This window comes from Peromyscus eremicus, chromosome 17 (genome assembly GCF_949786415.1).
Source record: "Peromyscus eremicus chromosome 17, PerEre_H2_v1, whole genome shotgun sequence".
NCBI lineage: Eukaryota > Metazoa > Chordata > Mammalia > Rodentia > Cricetidae > Peromyscus > Peromyscus eremicus.
In genome coordinates this window covers 39,503,072-39,521,259 of record NC_081433.1, presented here as the reverse complement: position 1 = coordinate 39,521,259, position 18,188 = coordinate 39,503,072, and positions in this window count along the sequence as shown.

Here is an 18,188-nt window from a genome sequence, read left to right as displayed (position 1 = left end):
AAAAGTTTTTTATTTAAAAACGTTTAAAAATGAAATTACCATAGCATACCTCTATGCTATACCACCAGATCCCATTCTGGTGAATGCTAACTCACCAAGGTGGGTATTGAAATATCCAGGCCCTTCCTGATCTGTTAGAATGCTGTTGAGTGTTGTACTGGAACAGCAAATTCTCCATCTGGTCTTGCTCCTGGCTCTGTTCCAAGCTCCTTAAATTCTTGGAAACTGCTGAGTGCTCATGTTATCTTTTCTTACTCATCATGGCTCCATCTGATTAAACCTAAGCGTATCTAAGGCAGGACTTAAGGTGGGGCCCCTAGAGTACCTTGGGATGAAACTGGTTTCCTACAAACCTGAGTGGTTAGAGAGTTAAAACTTTTAGCCACCTCAACCAACCTCCAGGGAAGGTAGGGGTGGGAGGCTGGAAATCAAGCTCCCTACAGAATCCTGGATGAGAAGTTAGATGAACTTTCAGGTGATTGAATAGATGAGGGTCACAGAGGGTGGCATATAATCTTTGAGTTCCGTCCCACATCCCAAGATCTCATCCTGTCCATTTCTTCCAGCTGCCTGCAGGCACTGGAAGGTCCTTTAAAATAAACCATCAAACCATAGTGTTTCCCTGAGTCACTGAACCATCATTCCAAGAGGGTGATAAATTACAAGAAGTGGGAGCAGAAATCTCAAATCATACCTGGTGCTTCCAAGTCAATATGAAGAACTACTACTGAATGTTGTCTTTAGAGTGAGGGGAAGTCTTTGTGAGGTGGAAGACGAAACTAACACCATAATCAGTCAATGATGTCAAACTGAAAAACAGGACACCTAGCTAGTGTCCCTTGGAGTATTGCTCTATATTTGGGAAAATCCTATACACCCCCTAGTCAGAGAAGTGTTCTGTAATGAGTGTGTGAAAAACTACAGGTTTTGTTTTGTTATTTTATTTCTTTTTGAATAGAGTGGCTCTCCCTTTTCTCCATTCAAGGCAAATGATTATTTTTGGAAAACTTTAAATGGGAAGTTGTTTATGAAAGAATTTTCAAGATTGTGCCTGTACTATTATTGATACTTTATCAAAGCAAATGATAGCAATTAATTGCCTGAGTGTACATTATCAGTTGCCATTAAACATCCTCTAAGGTTAGAGGGTTAGAGTCAAGACAAGGAAAGCTGCAAAAATAGAACTCTTATTGTGAAGATAGGAGAGGAAATGTATATAGAAATTGATTGCTTGTGGATAGAAACGGGTATACAACTTCTTAGCATGGAAGTGAAGACGGAAGAATGGACATCTGCCTGCCTTCATAGGCATTTCCGATGGATTCACAAGCATGAGATTTAATATCAACATATTTCAAAAAGTATATTAAATATTCAGAGGTATCCAGAATCAAAAAATAGTCCCACACAAGACTGTATTCTAAATAAAAGTCTATGAGGTGAGGAAACAGAGACCCTCAGGAAGTATACCCCAATTATTTCTGTGGTAAGTAGAAAGTTTCCTGTCCTTATGCACTCTACCCAGAACTTCTATTTGATCCTGGATTCAAACATGAGGAAACCTAACTTCTGCACCCCAGTATCCAGGAGAGTCAATTGGAATATCTATGAAAATGTGGGTGAATAGCCAAATGCTTTCATTTGGGGCTAGTACAGGACATACTGAGATTCTTAAGAGGGGGAGTTAGCTTTCCTAGGAAGGAAAGGCAATTATATCGAGAAGAGCTACCTAGTGAGGGCCATGGTTTGGGTGTGGTGTGCCCCAGAGAGATTCGTATGCTGTAGCTGGGTCCTCAGTGGAGCAACAGGAAAGAGGTGGGACCTTGGAGAAATGGAACCTTAAAGAGGTAGGACCTGGTGGAAGGTAATAATTGGATGATAAAGACTTCAGATTCATGAATGAATTCATGCTATATCTCAGGACCGGGTTAGGTTTCTTGTGATTGGACTGGCTCTTAAGAAAGAAGATCTTTATAAATCGAGGCCACCCCATACATTGGTCTTTATGTGCAAGGCCTACTGACAAGTTCACTTTACCTTTCTCCTCCATGTTGTGACCCAGAGAGGATCACACTAAGCTGCAAGCACCAAGCTGTTTGGTACTCTCCCCTCCCAAACCATGGGCCAAATAAACTTCATGCAGCACATCACCTCAGGAATTGATTTCATTATGATAACACAGAATATATAAAACAGTTAACAAACCATCATGAATAAAAAGCCTTCTGCATACATATTTGTATAAACATGTGCTCCTCTTGGCTTCCTTATTCCAAAGTTCTTATTGCTTCGGTGGGCATGGAAACTTTTATAAATTATCTAAACACTCCCTATTTTTCACATCTGACGTTTAATACTTTTGAAGCTCTCCCCTCCTGTAAAAGCAAAAATTTAACTCTAAACAACAAACAAGAAAAATCATATTTTTTAAAATGAGTTATATGAATAAAATTTGAGGCTTGGGATATTTGTAAGAAGTACATAAACTACTCTCCTCCCTGATTCCTGGAATTTGGTTGGTCAAATACAAACCACAAGAGAGAAGAATGAAAAGAAAAGGAATAACTAATTTTGCCCTAGCCTTCAATCCTAATTCATTTCACCTGCCCAGCACATTTTAAGAAATGAAAGCAGAAACAGTATTCAGCAATCAAGAATGGGTTACCATTTAGAGCCGTGTTGAGTGTGAATGCAATTTTACTCAATTAAGCCTTAAACAACTGATGCAGGCAAATGTGGTCCATGCACTGGAGACCCTTATTATATCTAATATAAAATAGTTAATTGCTTCCAAATGAAGCTCAAATCAGACAGAGAAATGTCTATTCTGACTTGTGCTGGAATAAAAGTAGACAATGGGCACTGTTGTATTTTTTGCTTGACTCTGTGGATTCTCAAGAATATTCATTTACTTAATAGGCAAAATTAAGCCATGTGGCCTCCAGGGATGGCCACTCTTTGGACACGTGGACATAAATGCAATTTTCTCTGTAATTTCTTTGATGGATTCAGTAAAGATTCCTACTACTAGTCGACATGAGCATGTTTGGGCAATGCTCTCTACAGCACTTTGGTGACACATCCAGATTGTTGTCTCAAATCTTGTATTAATAATATCGTCCCAAATTATTAACATCCTAGTGTCAGTATATCTAGTCCTGTTGTTATTATTTAAATCACAAACCCATCTAGTGTGATTTTCTCTCTAAATTTTTTAGGATAGGAAACTATCCTTAAGGGAACCCTTATTAGAACAAGAACATTGCAAGTAGAGAAACATAAACAATCTTGCCTACTCCAAAGCTTTTATTATTAGCTCAGACTAGACACTCAGTTTCCACAAAAGTCATCCGATGCTGTGTGGATCCTCTCAGCCTGTTCCCAGTTTTCTGTTTAGGGCTTCATAGTGAATTATGTTTACTAAATCTCAAACACAATATAATGGGACGTAAAACAAAATCTCAAACAAGTCTACATCACATCACAGCATTTTAACTAGGTCTTGTCAGCATAAATTAATACAGGAAATAAATACATGTTTCTTAGTGTACAATTATGTTTGAAAATTTGATCGCTAATGGATGTCTGTATTCATATCAAGGTCAGATGGAGAATTGTTTATGAGTCATCTGAAATCTCTTACAGCCTCTTCCAACTAGTTTTATGGCATCTATTTATGACATTTGCTATTTTTAATGTGCATCATCATAGTTTTTGTGTTGTTGTTTTGTTTTTTGTTTTTCCACAAGAGCAATGCAGTACATTTTGTCATTTACCCATGTTTTCAAAAGTCTCCTTTTTCTTCCTGGCGAGAGCTTGCAATTAACCCACTTCTCCCTATGAGAGGCATCTTTGTAATAACAGCTCTCCTGGCAGAGCTTTTGTTAGAGAGATTTTAAAATCAAAAGCCCATAAAGGTTGGGGTTCGGCGAATCCCTTTCAAGGTCATATCCTTTACACACAGACAAGTTTTCTTCTCCCCGTGGAAACATGGCCCCATCTTTTTTTTTTTTTTTTTTTCATATTTAAAAGCACAGACAAGACAAGCATAGGTACCTGGTTTTAACCAATGTTGAGGAAAGAGGCCCAGGTTTAATTCCTTCCAGAGAACTGACAAGGAAGAGGTTTTCTGGTCTCTTCACCACTTTGAGGCTTGGTGGTAGGAAGGGTGAGGCCTCTGTCACATGCTCCACAGCCTCCTTCATGCAGTCAGGGCTGGCCAGTGATCCAGCTGCATGAAAGGGCTTAATCGGCAAAGGGCATGGTAATTCCCTCCATCTGCCTTTTCTTTCTTCTAAGGCAAAATCTTCACCTGGTGTTTTTGATTCATGTGTTCTAATTATGAGGGCTGCCATCAGCAGCCCTGTGGGGTGACACCGAGAACTCCCTGAGCCTACAGAGCATACTGAAGCTTGTTAAGCGACCATGTCAGCCTGATTTTAGGGCCCATTTTGCAGCTCTCCACAGGCCTATCTGAAAGCATCAGGAGTCTGGGACTTGCAGGACAAGTGCATTGTCTTTCTAAATGTCTCTTTCTGATAAGCAAATCCAAATATGGTTCATTCACTGTGGCTTTGAAGGCACAGTGGGGAACTCGGCTTGCATGGTGGATACAACAAAATGCTTAATATTATCACTTGGTATAGAGCTAAAGGACTCAATTTCCAATTCCAAGATAAAAAAAAACCTTTGCTGCCCAGCTATGATCAAGAGTTTGAAATTTAAATCAGGAGTCTTGAAAGCTATTCTAAGTCTCAAAAGGGCTCGCTTTCCCATACATACAAAGAAGAAAACGCTGTGCTTGCATTAGTATCTGAATCAGGAGAAGCTCGCATCATTTGAGAAAATGCAATACTCGCCTCTTGCAATTGGAATGCTGCAGAGTGTCTTCAGTATTTTTCAGTTCATTTATTTTATTGTATTTCCCATTATTTAGATTATGATTAGGGCTGGTCCCATAGTCTTTTTTTATTACTTTGTATACCTCCTATTGTTTTAGTGTTTCCACACTAATAACACCTGGCAACATCCAAAAACATTTTGATTTATTTTGAGGTAAATACAAAAGAAGCATGGAAAATGAACTTAGCAGCATGCTCAGTGCCTTGCCCTGTTCATCATTGTGTTTCGGGTGTTTTGCATCACCATTTTTATTTTTCTCACATCTTATCCTGGAGTACGACTGAGAAACTAAATTTGTATATATTTAATGTATATAGTACATCTTGATATCAATATACAGTTATAAAATCATTACCATCATAAAGCTAATTAGCATGCCCATCACTTCACACAGTTATCTTTGTGTGTTCTCAGAACGTTTAGAATTTACTGTCTTAGCACATTTCATAGAGATGACACAGTATTATAACTTTAGTCCCCACAATGTGCATCACATCGCTAGACAGTCCATCATTCCACATAAAGGAAGTTACTATGTTTTGCCTGATGCTTTCCCCTTTAGTTCACATTGAACCCATGGAGCCGCTATTCTCCTGAAGCCAGTTGCTCTTTCATTCTGCATATAAGTGAAGCCATATAGGATTTGTCTTTCTATGCCTTTTTTATTTACCTTAACATAATGCCCTTCAGGTTCCTTCATGTTATCTCAAATAACAAGATTTGGTCCTTCCTTATGAGGCAGGATAAATCTCTATCTCTGTCACTGTCTGGGTGTGTGTGTGTGTGTGTGTGTGTGTGTGTGTGTGTGTGTGTGTGTATGCAGATAAATCATAGATAGATACATAGCTACATAGATAGATACATAGACATAGATAGATATATAGATACATGGGTGGGTAGATAGATAGATAGATAGATAGATAATAGATAGACAGATATTTTCTTTTGCCACTTATCTGACAACAGATACTCAGGACCTTCAGAAAAACTTACATTCAAAGATATATTGTAACCCTTCACAGAAACGGTAAATTGAAATTTCTTTATTATGTAGTACTTTGAAGAACATGCTAGTTCCTCCAGTTTGGGGTAAAATTGTATAAAGGAAATTTTGTTAGTGAAAGAATAATTTTCATGAACTTTAATAAAAGCTTGCACACACTGTACTACTCATCTACAACCCAGATCCCCAGCAAACACATCCAGGAATTATAACGAAACTCACTGACTCGTTTACAAGGTACTTGAGACTGGTAAATGGTTCAATGCTTAACACCTAAGCTGACAACAATAATAACCAGCAATTCTTTATATATTTGGCTGTTCTTGTGGTTTAAAAAGTTGTTGCTACTCTTGTCTATTTGTTGTGGTTAATCTCTTTGTCTTCCAATATTCTTTTCTTTTTGTCTTAAATTCAGGCTGCTATGAAAAAAACCTGCCATAGACCTGGTAGTTTAAATAGCAGAAATGTATTTCCCAGAATTCTGGCATATGAACAGACCAAGAACAAGGTGCTGACTCTTTAGCTCTCTGTTTTGTGGCCTCTTCACCATTTATGGACATATGCTTTTTGGTATAGTGTTTCAAAGGAAGGAGAGGGAAACCAGCTCACTCATGTCCCTTCTTATAATGTTACAAACTTCATTCATGAGCTCTTCAGTACCTGCTCAGCTCTGGAAGGCTTGACCTTCAAATGAAAACTCCTATTGGGCATCAGGGCTCAGACACATGACGGTGGAGATGGAATCATTCAGCCCACAGCAACCTTGGGCTAAATGAATAGGAGTTTGATGTACAGCATCTGGTCAGCCCTCTTGTGGAATGATTAACATCAATGGCTGAGCTGTGGATTCACAACAAAGTGGTTGATAACAGTTGGTCGAGTCAATGTTAAAACTCATGGCTATGCCTTGCTGGTGCTTAGCATATGCAAGGCTCTGTAATCAATAGACAGTTACTTCAACTAATTATCCAAAAGGTAAATAGTAGACAAATAGACAAGCTCTCTTCATTTTCCAAATTAACAACCCGTGTCAACTTTATCTTGAAAGTATTTTCTGTGTCCGTTCTCTTTTCCTTACTGACTTCTTCACTTTAACTAAGTAGACTAGCACCTATTTTGCCTCATTGTTATTGGCATCAATGTACCATCCTCTTATCAATTAGATTCATATCCAAATACTTACCAGAGTGATCCGAATTCAAAAAGAACCTTGCCACATCGTTTTCCACTTAAATCCTTCAGCAGCTGGTCTCTGGCTCTGTCTTCCTATTCTTCTAACCCAATCACTACCACTCACATTGAATACTCTAGCCATCTTAGTGATGCTGCCATGACCATAATCAGCTTCATTTGCCCTTTAATTTCATCCTCCCCCTTCTCTCTCCTCTCTCTCTCTCTCTCTCTCTCTCTCTCTCTCTCTCTCTCTCTCTCTCTCTCTCTCTCTCTCTCTCTCCCCGTGTGTGTGTGTGTGTGTATGTACACTGTCAGGCAATCAATAACAGAGAGTAAAGTGTGAATACAATCTACACATGACAAATGGGAAAAGAAGTTGAAGGTAAACTTGTACAAGAAGGTACCAAAGAGGTTACTAGTTGCCATGTATAAATAACTTTAGACGATGGGAAACCGTGGGAATGAATAACATGAATAGGGCATGGTTTGAATTTTTTTGGATTTCTTTGGTGCCAGTGCAGAGGATGGATGAATTCAGTGGACAAAGTGTGGAAGCAGAGAGATCCAGGATGTAGTTTTCATAGCACAAGAGAGAAGAAAGGCCTGGAGACAAAAGAGAGATGGGTGGTCTGTGAATAGAGGTATTTGGCAAAGGACTGGATATAGGCAAAGAAATAAATGGAGTCTGAAGTAGATCATGACTGCCATAGCAGGTTAGGCTGGAGCATGTCAGTATTGAGTGCAGCAGTGAGGCCTTGCTTTGGGTTTAGATTCCTTTTATTTTATTTTACATGTATGGGTAGTTTGCCTCCATGCATGTCTATGCATCCTTTGTAGACCTGGTGCCTGCAGAGTTCAGAAATCAGTGTCTGACACCTGAGAATTAGAGTTACAAACAACTTTGAGCTGCCCTGTGGGTGCTGGGGACTGAAACTGGTTCTTCTGCAAGAGCAGCAAATATTCTTAACCCTTGATGCATCTCTTCAGCCCCAATGTCTCATTTTTTTTTAATGGCCACATGTTCCACTTAGTGTCTCTCTTCATTCATCCAAGATATAGTGAAAATTACTAGTTCTGGGACCTAAATGAAGCAGATCCTACAACATAACCAGAGAAATGGCATCCAAAAAGACCCTACCTAGGCCAGGAGGAAAGGGCTGCATACTGTAGGAAAAGCACAGATGAAAAGGTGTGATGTCAGAGCTCAAGCAATACCTCATCAGTGAAGAGAGCCTGCTGCTTTCCCAGAGGACCCACATTTGGTTCCCAGAACCCACTTCAGGTTCAGGCTGCTCAGAGCCACCTGAAACTCCAGTCCCAAGGGGATCTGACCCCCTCTACTGGCTTCCACAAGTGAGTGCACAGACACAAGCCTACACACACAAAATGAAAACAGACCTTTAAGGAAATATGTGTGGTCCGGTGGAGGAGATCCTTGTGGGTTAAGGAGGAATGAAGGGTGAGATGACATTGGAGGAAGCCCTTGAAACTTCCACCAGATCCAGACCTGGGGAGATTGGCCTGCAGAACTTCTGGGCAGAGAGAAAAGCACAGATGGCTGTTGTCACGGGCTCTAGGAAAGGAAATGATCTCTTACATTGCAGTTTGGCCCAAGGAAGAGAGAGGATGGGACACAGTAAGGGATGGAGCCAAATTACATCACTAGGATTGCTGGATGGCCTGGCCATGAGGCACTAGATAGAATCTCCAATATACATTCTGGACACATGGATAACATTTCTAAAATAAGAAGGAGAAGGCGTTTTGGATCTCTGGAGACCAAGGATCTTGGATATGCAGTGGTGACTGTAGCTAAGGTATGTCGCCTTCATGCAGACAAGTGGCTGTTGTGCAGTGACTTCCATTTAACCTTACCTGGAGATATGAATCCCCCGTTAAATCTCAGAAGAGTTTAATGTCACACAAACGCCAGTTAGGAAATTGCCCTTTTTCTTCCCACTGAATAATTTGGGGAAGCTATGTTCCTTTAGTTTATTTTTTCTGGGAAAGGGGTGTAGTTTAGTTTTATATAATATCAAAAGGAGGAAAGTGAACTCATCGCCAACCTAGAGCCACTCATATGTCCAATGAAATGAGCCCTTTCCATCTCAAATTATGCCCCCTTTCATTGCACAAAGTTTTTGTTTGTTTGTTTGTTTGTTTTTGGTTTTTCGAGACAGGGTTTCTCTGTATAGCTTTGCGCCTTTCCTGGAACTCACTCTGTAGCCCAGGCTGGCCTTGAACTCACAGAGATCCGCCTGGCTCTGCCTCCCGAGTGCTGGGATTAAAGGCGTGCGCCACCACCGCCCAGCACACAAAGGTTTTTTTTTTTTTTCCTCTGTAAAAGTAGAAGTCATCTTTTTTGTTCCTTTGTGTAGCTTTTCCTCCCAATTCTAGAAAAAAAATTATGAATCTTACTTTGACTCTAATAACATGACCCTATTATTCAGTTGGCCAATATTGTTTTCAATATTTCTGGAACAGATAAAGGGTCGTAGGTTCTAGCTAAAGCACCTGGTCCATGAGCCAAGCACAAGCACCTTCCATTTCCCTTTGCCTTGCTATCGTTTTTGGTTGTTGATTCAGTATTTCAGGCTATCCTGGCATAACTGATTCAGTTTCAGCAAAATACAACCTGATTTGAATGTATGCTCAAACACTCAATACCTCATCTTTCCCCATCATTCTTGTGTCCTCGTGGCACTTGTATTTAGGCAGGAACAAGAAAAATTATCAGGATGATCTGTGACCAAGTACAACACAGCACATCTGAAATATCTGAGTATGTATTTTCAGCTGATCATGTTAGACTTCTCTATCTTCCTTCAGCTTTAATGAAAGAACAATACTATGACTAACTTGTGAATGTGTTTGCTTGCTGACATTAATTACTTTATAATAAGAGCCTTCTCTCTGGCATAACCATGAGGTAACCTGACTAATAATTTGAGGAAAATGGGTAGTTGTAAGACCATATTCCCACCTGTGCTTTGTAACTATAGGGATAAATTTTAAAACAGCATCCCTATGTGTTTTCTCTGATGATTTCATGGCTCACAGAGGAAGGGGGATGAAAATATAAAGCACCCTTACTGCACTTACTTTTTCTTTTCTGCCTTCCTGAATTTCTTAAGAGAATGCTAAAGCACACTTTGAAACAGGAAAGTCTGTACAGTAACAACAGTTAGGAGTCAGAGGCCAGCATGTCTGAGCTGTCAGAATAAAAGCAAAGTCAAAAGACCCTCCTATTTTGTGAGTGGGGAAACTGGGATGAGTCACAGCACAGCCAGCCCACTGAATAGGGCAAGGATTGGAGCTGAGCGGGAGCCCACCCTTTTGGGTTTTACGTAAGGCTGGGATGCACAGTTGGGATGTAACCATGGTGCTTGCGAAACAACGCTTGTGTGTCCCCTAGGAAACTAAAGCATCCATTTGTCTTTTCTTCAGGACAGCCCCAGTGTTTAAAGGGATCCTCTACAAGAGTCAAGAACCAATCCAAGCTGCTGTAACTCTGGTGTTTCAGATTGTGTTGCACAGTTCTGTTTCCCAAGGAATGATCTTATTTTGACTTTCACTCCCTCCACTCCTTTGTACATTTGGGTTAGTATATAGTATGTTGCCTTGTTGGGCCTTTATTATCCATCAACACTGGCATAGATCCAAAGACACCAAATTCATAATATTGACTTTTCTACTGGGCTAATAAAATGATAACACGTGACTTAACAAATGTTTTAATTTTATAACACATACAACAGTGCCTGCCTTGGAGATCCCTACAAATACAAGGTAATAAAAGCATTTTAAAATGTGAAAATTAGAAGAACATGTGTTGCATAAAGAAAGGTCAGTCAGACTCCCTCCGTGATAATAGAAAGCCACTTATGCTTGGGTATCAATAGAAAAATATGTAAGTTGAAAGGCTCTCTTTCCCCAATAGCAAATATAATATCCTTAGGAGCAATAATTCCTCAAGAGAGATGGGATAACTGCATTACTGATTTCTCAGTTTCTGAGCAGCAGCAATTAGATAACTTGAATCTGATGGCTATAATCCTCAAGGTTGGATCTGATTAATAAAGCGAGTGATAGCCTGCTGATTCTAAAATAAAAAAGCTAAATAAGTATGTGTTGCCATTTTCGGCAATAAAGTAATAGGCAGTTTGCAGCAAATGTGATCGGCATAAACAATGTCGAAAATAATGTCAAATACGTTCAAGGAAAAAGCTATTGCTGTCAAATTTACAAAAACAAGATGGCACTTCCACAGATGCGCCTACAATTTAAAGCTCCCACAATGGGTTGACAGAAATGCTAACAAATTGCTTATGCCACGTTTAAATTGTGTACCTAATTCCTCAATAGTGGATTTATTTAATCAGAGTATGATCGTTTCTGACAATTACTTTTATCAACTTTTATGAGATATATCAGGAAATATTTGCAGGCTTACATTGCCTAAGTCGTGTACACAGTAAGAGGCTGATGCAGCTGTGCAAAGTGCTAAAGGAACCGAGTGAGTGGAGTGTCTCAAGATACCGCCAAACGTTTCCGTAGCTGGCACATGCCTGGGATAATAATAGATGAGTACAAAGGAAAGTCCAAAGAGGTTATTAAATTATGCTACCATGATATAAATCTCTTGTATGGCATACTTTGACTAGGTCCATACATTTTCCAGAAGAATCACAACACAATGTGCTCTATATGGGTAAGCATGTCAGAAACAGACGGTCTATTAGGAGGTGCAAACTCATAAGCCCTCAGGAGCTAAGTAGATAATTCAGGTAAGTGGAGTGGTCTGGGGAGACAGGCAAATAGGAGAGCATTTGCCAGGACTGGCTGCTGGAAGCAATTACCACAGTGCCAAAACTCAAGCCCAGGACTGCCAGGGATTCTCTTGCCTCAAGAGGCAGGAGAAATTAGAATCTTGAGTGATTACAACTAAATGACTCAAAACAACAATAATCATGGTGCTGTAGACCTGATTCAGAGAGGAGCCACCTGTTGGCCCACTCTGCATCACATGATGACATAACCAGGCCCTCTATACATACTGGGTAGACTTTACCACAATTGGCAGTTGAACAAATTATAGCCAAAACTATTAGCAAAATAAATAAATGCTAAGAATCTCGAGCTTGCCAGAGCATACTCGGGACTTCTAGAAGAGAAAAAAAAAAAAACAAAAAACAAAAAAACGCATTTGGTGTAAAGGAAACAACTCAGGTGTCTCTGGCTTGGTTCTCACTTCCTTCATCTGTAAAATTAAAATGATAATATCAACTGGAGCTGGGGAGATGGCTGAGTTAGTAAAGTGATTGCTGGGTAAACAGGAGGACCTGAATTCAAATCCTGGGCACTTATCTGAAAAGCCAAGCACAGCAAGACACAACTATAAGCCCAGTCACAGTGATAGGCTTATATCTGGAGCTCATTGACCAGTCCATCTAGCTAATTGATGACCTCCAGGTTTAGTGAAAGGTCCTGTCCCAAAAAACTAAGACTGAGATAAATAGAGGAAGACATATGATATTAACCTACACACACACACACACACACACACACACACACACACACACACATCCATACACTCACTCACAAATGTGCATACATACAACACACACACACACACACACACACACACACACACACACACACCACACACACACAAATTACACTGTCTCATGGATTGTTGTGAAGATTTGATGAGTATGTGCTCTACAGTAGATACTCAATAGCTCTTATCAGTTGTTGTTCTTATTATGAATACAATGTAGATTCCTTTCATGGTAATGGAAGGTAACATTTCCAGAAAATGTCCTCTCAGTGTAGTAGCACTGAGAATCAGCTGTTGAAATAAGGCTGCTGACAAGAAAAATAACAGCACTCTAAAGGCAAATATCTGTTTTAGAGTTGAGACGAAGCAAAGGTTTCCAATCAGTACTTCTTTGGACAACAAGGTAATTATCATGGTAGGCATGCTGGCTTGGCATGCAATCATTAGATGTGATCTGGTAATGAGTGTGTATGGGTCTAGAAGAGAGGCTTCTCAGCTTTCTTTGAACTGTTGCAAAGAGATCTTTTAGCTGTGTTCTGTTTTCTCTGACAGCCTTCAAAATCTGAGAGTGACAAATGGTGGCAGGCTCCCCCAAGCTCAAGGGGCCACGTAGATGCAGGACAAGAAGAATACCAGTGGCTGCATTTATTCCCCAGTCATGTGTCACAGAGATAGCCCCTGGCCACTGTTTTCAAGCATTGCTCTTAAACCTAGAGAGACCTTCCAGGTCACTTTTCCAGGTAGATAAAAGTTATGCAGTGCACAGGAAACCAAAGCGTTGTGTGCAGTACTTTTATTGAATCTCACAACTTGCTCATTCATATAAATCAGAAGTCTGCAAATGGAACCTCAGAGGCCGACCTACAGGCTGTTTCTGTTTTGATAAACCTTGGTTTTACATTCTAAAGAGCTGTGCAAAGGAAGGAGAATAGGAAACAATGACCACAGGTGGCCCCCAAACCAACAACACTTACACTATGGCCCAATCCAGAAAGTGTCGCTGATCTCAAAAGCAGTACTTTGTCATTTCTTTCACAATTAAATTTAAGCAGAAGAGGAACATTTGTTCCCTCTAATAACTTACTACAAGTAAGGCGTGATTTAGAGATGAATCACCATTCTCTTTTGGAATTAGTGCTTCATAATATAGTTATTCTTTTTAACCCCGTGACCAAAAAATGCCTAGATTTTTTTTTTTGCTTCTTTCTGTTTTCTTTTTAACTGTAACATATGTTGTGCCCTGTTAACTTAAAGAAAACTCAGTTAGTTATCCAAGTAAGACACTTTAGTTTTAATGGCACATGCTGGCTTGTCACCAGGATGCCTGGTTTTTGTGTGGGTGTAAAATTATGGCACAAATACTCTTCATTGATCACAATTTAACAGCCAATCAAAGCACAGCTTCATCTTCACACTTTCACTGTGTCTTTACAATTGAGAAGAATAGTAGTTATAATGGGCACCATTATAGCTTTTGTGTCCCTGTGAGATGAATGTGGAAACAGTACCGAAGCTGGCCAAGTTATATAAATGTCTGGGGCTAAGGACATTATGGAAAGAATAATGTAACCTCACAGGATATAAAGATTTTCGATAACTACACTCACTGGAATTCCCCTTCTCCCATAAAACCTGTTGTACCCAGAGAAGATTCTGCGACAGAGTATTTCTTATGCTCATCATTTACACAGCCAAGAAACTGAGTCTGGGAAGGAAATACACAGGTTTAGGTCTTTGATGTACAAATTGGAATGGTTTATCTTGTAGTTATTAGTTTGGGCTTTCAGTGTAAATTTCAAAGTATTTTAATTTTGCCAGACATGGTGGCACACACCTGGAATCCCAGGCATGGGAAGGCTAAGGTAGGAGGGTTGAAGCTAGCCTGGGCTACAAAGTGAGGTCAGTCAATCACCACAGTAACCACAGCAACTTGAGATTTTTCTGAAACTAAATCTTGATGTACTGTGCTCTCCATTGTCAGTGAGACCCCTGCATTTTGAACGTACTTTTGGCTTCCTAATATAATGGCCGGTGTATAACTTTTTTAAGTAGTTAGGTGCTTTAACCATCTCCAACTTAAACTCCTTAGAAGGCATTTGGAAAGCATGTTTCCAAAGATTAAAAACCATGCTTCAGAGCCCTTAAATCCATTCTATACAAGAATGAAAGCAGAATTACTACACAGCAACATCAAATAAGTTACTTTCATTCCTTCTGGCCTTTTACTTCATATCATAGAGGTGTTGATTTTTTTTTCTTCCACCCACCAAGGGGCAGTATGAAATGTCAATCATTAACATGGACATAGCATTAGAATAAAGCATTTTTGTACCTTTGGAAGATGAGAAAATAATTTTAGCTTTATAGATACATGTTAGGAAGAATTCCAACCCTGAACGGTCACATTTCCCTCCCTAAAATTACCTGCTCTTCACATAGGTACTGGATATTGGCCAGTATGCAACCACTTGTCTACAATTCAATACCCTTCGGGCCAAGTCCAACTTCCCTCCCCAAGCTAACTATACACCTTCAAAAATTACAATCAAGCTATGGTAATTAATTCAAGAGTTTGTTTGCCTTTTTTTTTATCCTTCCTCCTTTACTTTTTTTCTTTTGCTGTAAATTAAAGCTTATACTAAGGACAAAGATGTTAGATTTATGGGGCACCCCTTTCTCCTTCTAGTGAATCTCACTCTCTCTCCCTCCACCTTTCCACTACACCCTCCCTCCATTTCCTCCACTTCCTGAGACTATGGCATTGGAGCGATTCACTTTATTTCAGAATACCTAACCAATCGTTCCTGCATTAAATAACTCAGCACACTCTCGGTGATTAAATTTTGGTTGATTCCGTAGAAATTTTCTAACCTCATACTTTAAACTCAACATCTATAGGAACTAGGCTAACAATTTAAATTAGTGGAAGATAAGGAGAGAGTAGCAGGAAGGCAGAGAGGAGACCCTGTTTCCTGCCGATGCTTAAGGCCATATTTACTCCTCAGAGATGGGGTTTCTGGATTCTTACATGAAAACTGACAAATAATACAGAATTTTGAACAAAACCAAACTATAATTCTGCTACAGTCCAACACCACCTGGTTTGCAAGCTTTGCCTAAATGAAGAAAAGAAAACTGCTTTCTCTAGATACGTAAGTTGGGTAGAAAGACACAAATAAGGGAACAGACCTCAGGGAATATGCTACAAATGGATAAAAAAAAGAGAGAGAGAGAGAGATGTGTGGACATTTGAGGCACGCACAACACAACATGGCTTCAAATTACATGCATTACAAATACATGGTTTCAAATTCAAATTTGTGACAGATTGGCATTTATTCTAGATTGAAATGGAGATATACAAGGAAAGGCAAACCCATGCAGGTAAAAATAAATGAAGGAGACCAAGAGATAATGATGAATGAGCCCTAGGTTTGGTCCTGACAACCTAAGAAGGATATGGGAACTTGACTTTGGAGCAAGAGAAGTTAGAAATGGAGGAGCCTGTGAGGAAACCTCTGGAGAGCTCCTCTCTCTGCTCTTCCCATCCAGAGAGCCTCATACCCATCCATCCAGTCTGTATCTTTAAAATGATGTGATTTGTAGCAGGATTTCTTTGGGGCCACCCACCAGCTCCTAAATCATGACATGGAGATTTCTTATCAGTTACCAATGCCCAGCCTTAGCTTGTGCTTGTCCCACTAGCTCTTATACCTAGATTTAACCTGTTTCTCTTCATCTACATTTTGCCTCAAGGCTTTTTACCCTTCTTTTATTCTGTATGTCCTACTCCATGTCTGGATGGCTGGAGGCTGGCTAACTGGCTGGCTGGCCTTGGGGGTCTCCCTCTCTTTCTCCCTCATTCTCTTCTCTCCTCCCTCTTCCTGAGCCTAGATTCCTCCTTCTATTCATTCTCTGCACCAGCCATGCCTATCCCTCTACTGCCTAGCTATTGGCCATTCAGGTTTTTATTAGACCAACCAAGTGCCTTAGGCAAGCAAGGTAAAATGGCAACACATCTTTACATCATTGAACAAGTGCAGCATAAACAAATGTAACACATCTTTACATCATTGAACAAGTGCAGCATATACAAATGTAACACATCTTTACTTCATTGAACAAGTGCAGCATATACAAATGTAGCACATCTTTACATCATTGAACAAGTGCAGCATATACAAATGTAGCACACCATTACACAGTTAAAGTAATATTCCACAACAGTGGTTTTTCTCTCATCCTGCCACCATCACAAACCATAAAATATCAACCTGCAGTAGCCACAGAAATGTCCTCTTGTCTGCTGATATTTGCCCCCCCCCAAAAATGGATCATAGCAGTGTCCATTAATAAAAACCATCACCACCTAAAACCCTTCATTCACTACATGGATTCCCATTGTGATTTAGATAAATATTTATATCCTGTAGGCTGTGGTAGCACAAACCTGTAATCCCATCACTTGAAAGGGAGGAGGGTCAGGAACTCCAGAGTTTCCTGGCTAACTACAAATTTGAGACTAGCCTAGATTACTGAGACCCTGAATTTAAAAGAAAAAAAAAAGTCCTTTAAACCTTCATACATTTATTTATTTATGTATTTTGGTCCAGATCCTACCTACTAATTGTCTACTTCTACCTGTTTACACACTGGACACTGACTGCTCTTGAAGTGCAGACCACCTTGGCTGGGCTGCCATGCTGCAGTGGAAGCCTTTTGCCATTCGCTATGCTCGCCGAGGCAGTCTGGAAGGTTCTATTGTAGCCTCCCCTCAAGACCTCCATCCTTCTGTCTTCATTCAAAAGCTAGCTAAAAGCTAAAAGTCATGACCTCAGGGGAGACTTTCCTGATCCCCAGACTGTGTGGATTCTCTTCAGAATTTCTGTTTACTCCACATTTAATGTTTAATTAAACTTACTGACAAACAAATTTGTGTAGGAACGTGTGTGTGCACACACGCGCATGTGTGTGTGTGTGTGTGTGTGTGTGTGTATGCTTCCTGATAGCCTTGCTTCCTACCTTTTGAGGCTGAGAGATGAGTATTTCACTGTGCACATGGGAGACATTTGCAGCAGACCCTTGAGGAGGAAGCTCGGCTGTGGAGTTCAATGCAGAGATGCAGTTGGGGCTTAATTCTGAAGCAATATGGAGACAGAAATTTCCATTTTTAAACTCACTCACATCTGGTTTCCTTTCTCAATTTTCATTGATGACATTTATGTTGACATGAAATTATCCCAATAAAGTTTCTAATCCTGACACTCTGCCTATCTTGCTCTCATCTTTGCAAAGACAGTTTAATCTCCTCTCATCTCTCCCCCAGTAAAATAAAAGTGATGCCAGCCACATTCAGATTTCTGTTCACAATGGGCCCTAAGCACCAAATACGCTCAGATTTTTCTGATAGAAGCAATGCATACCGGCACTGTTATTTTAAGGGAAAAAAAAAACAGTTGACCTTTACAAATTCCCTTCATTTTTAAATAAAAGGCAATGGAGTAGTAATGCATATGAACATTTGTAAATAAAATGCAATGGAAGTATGCA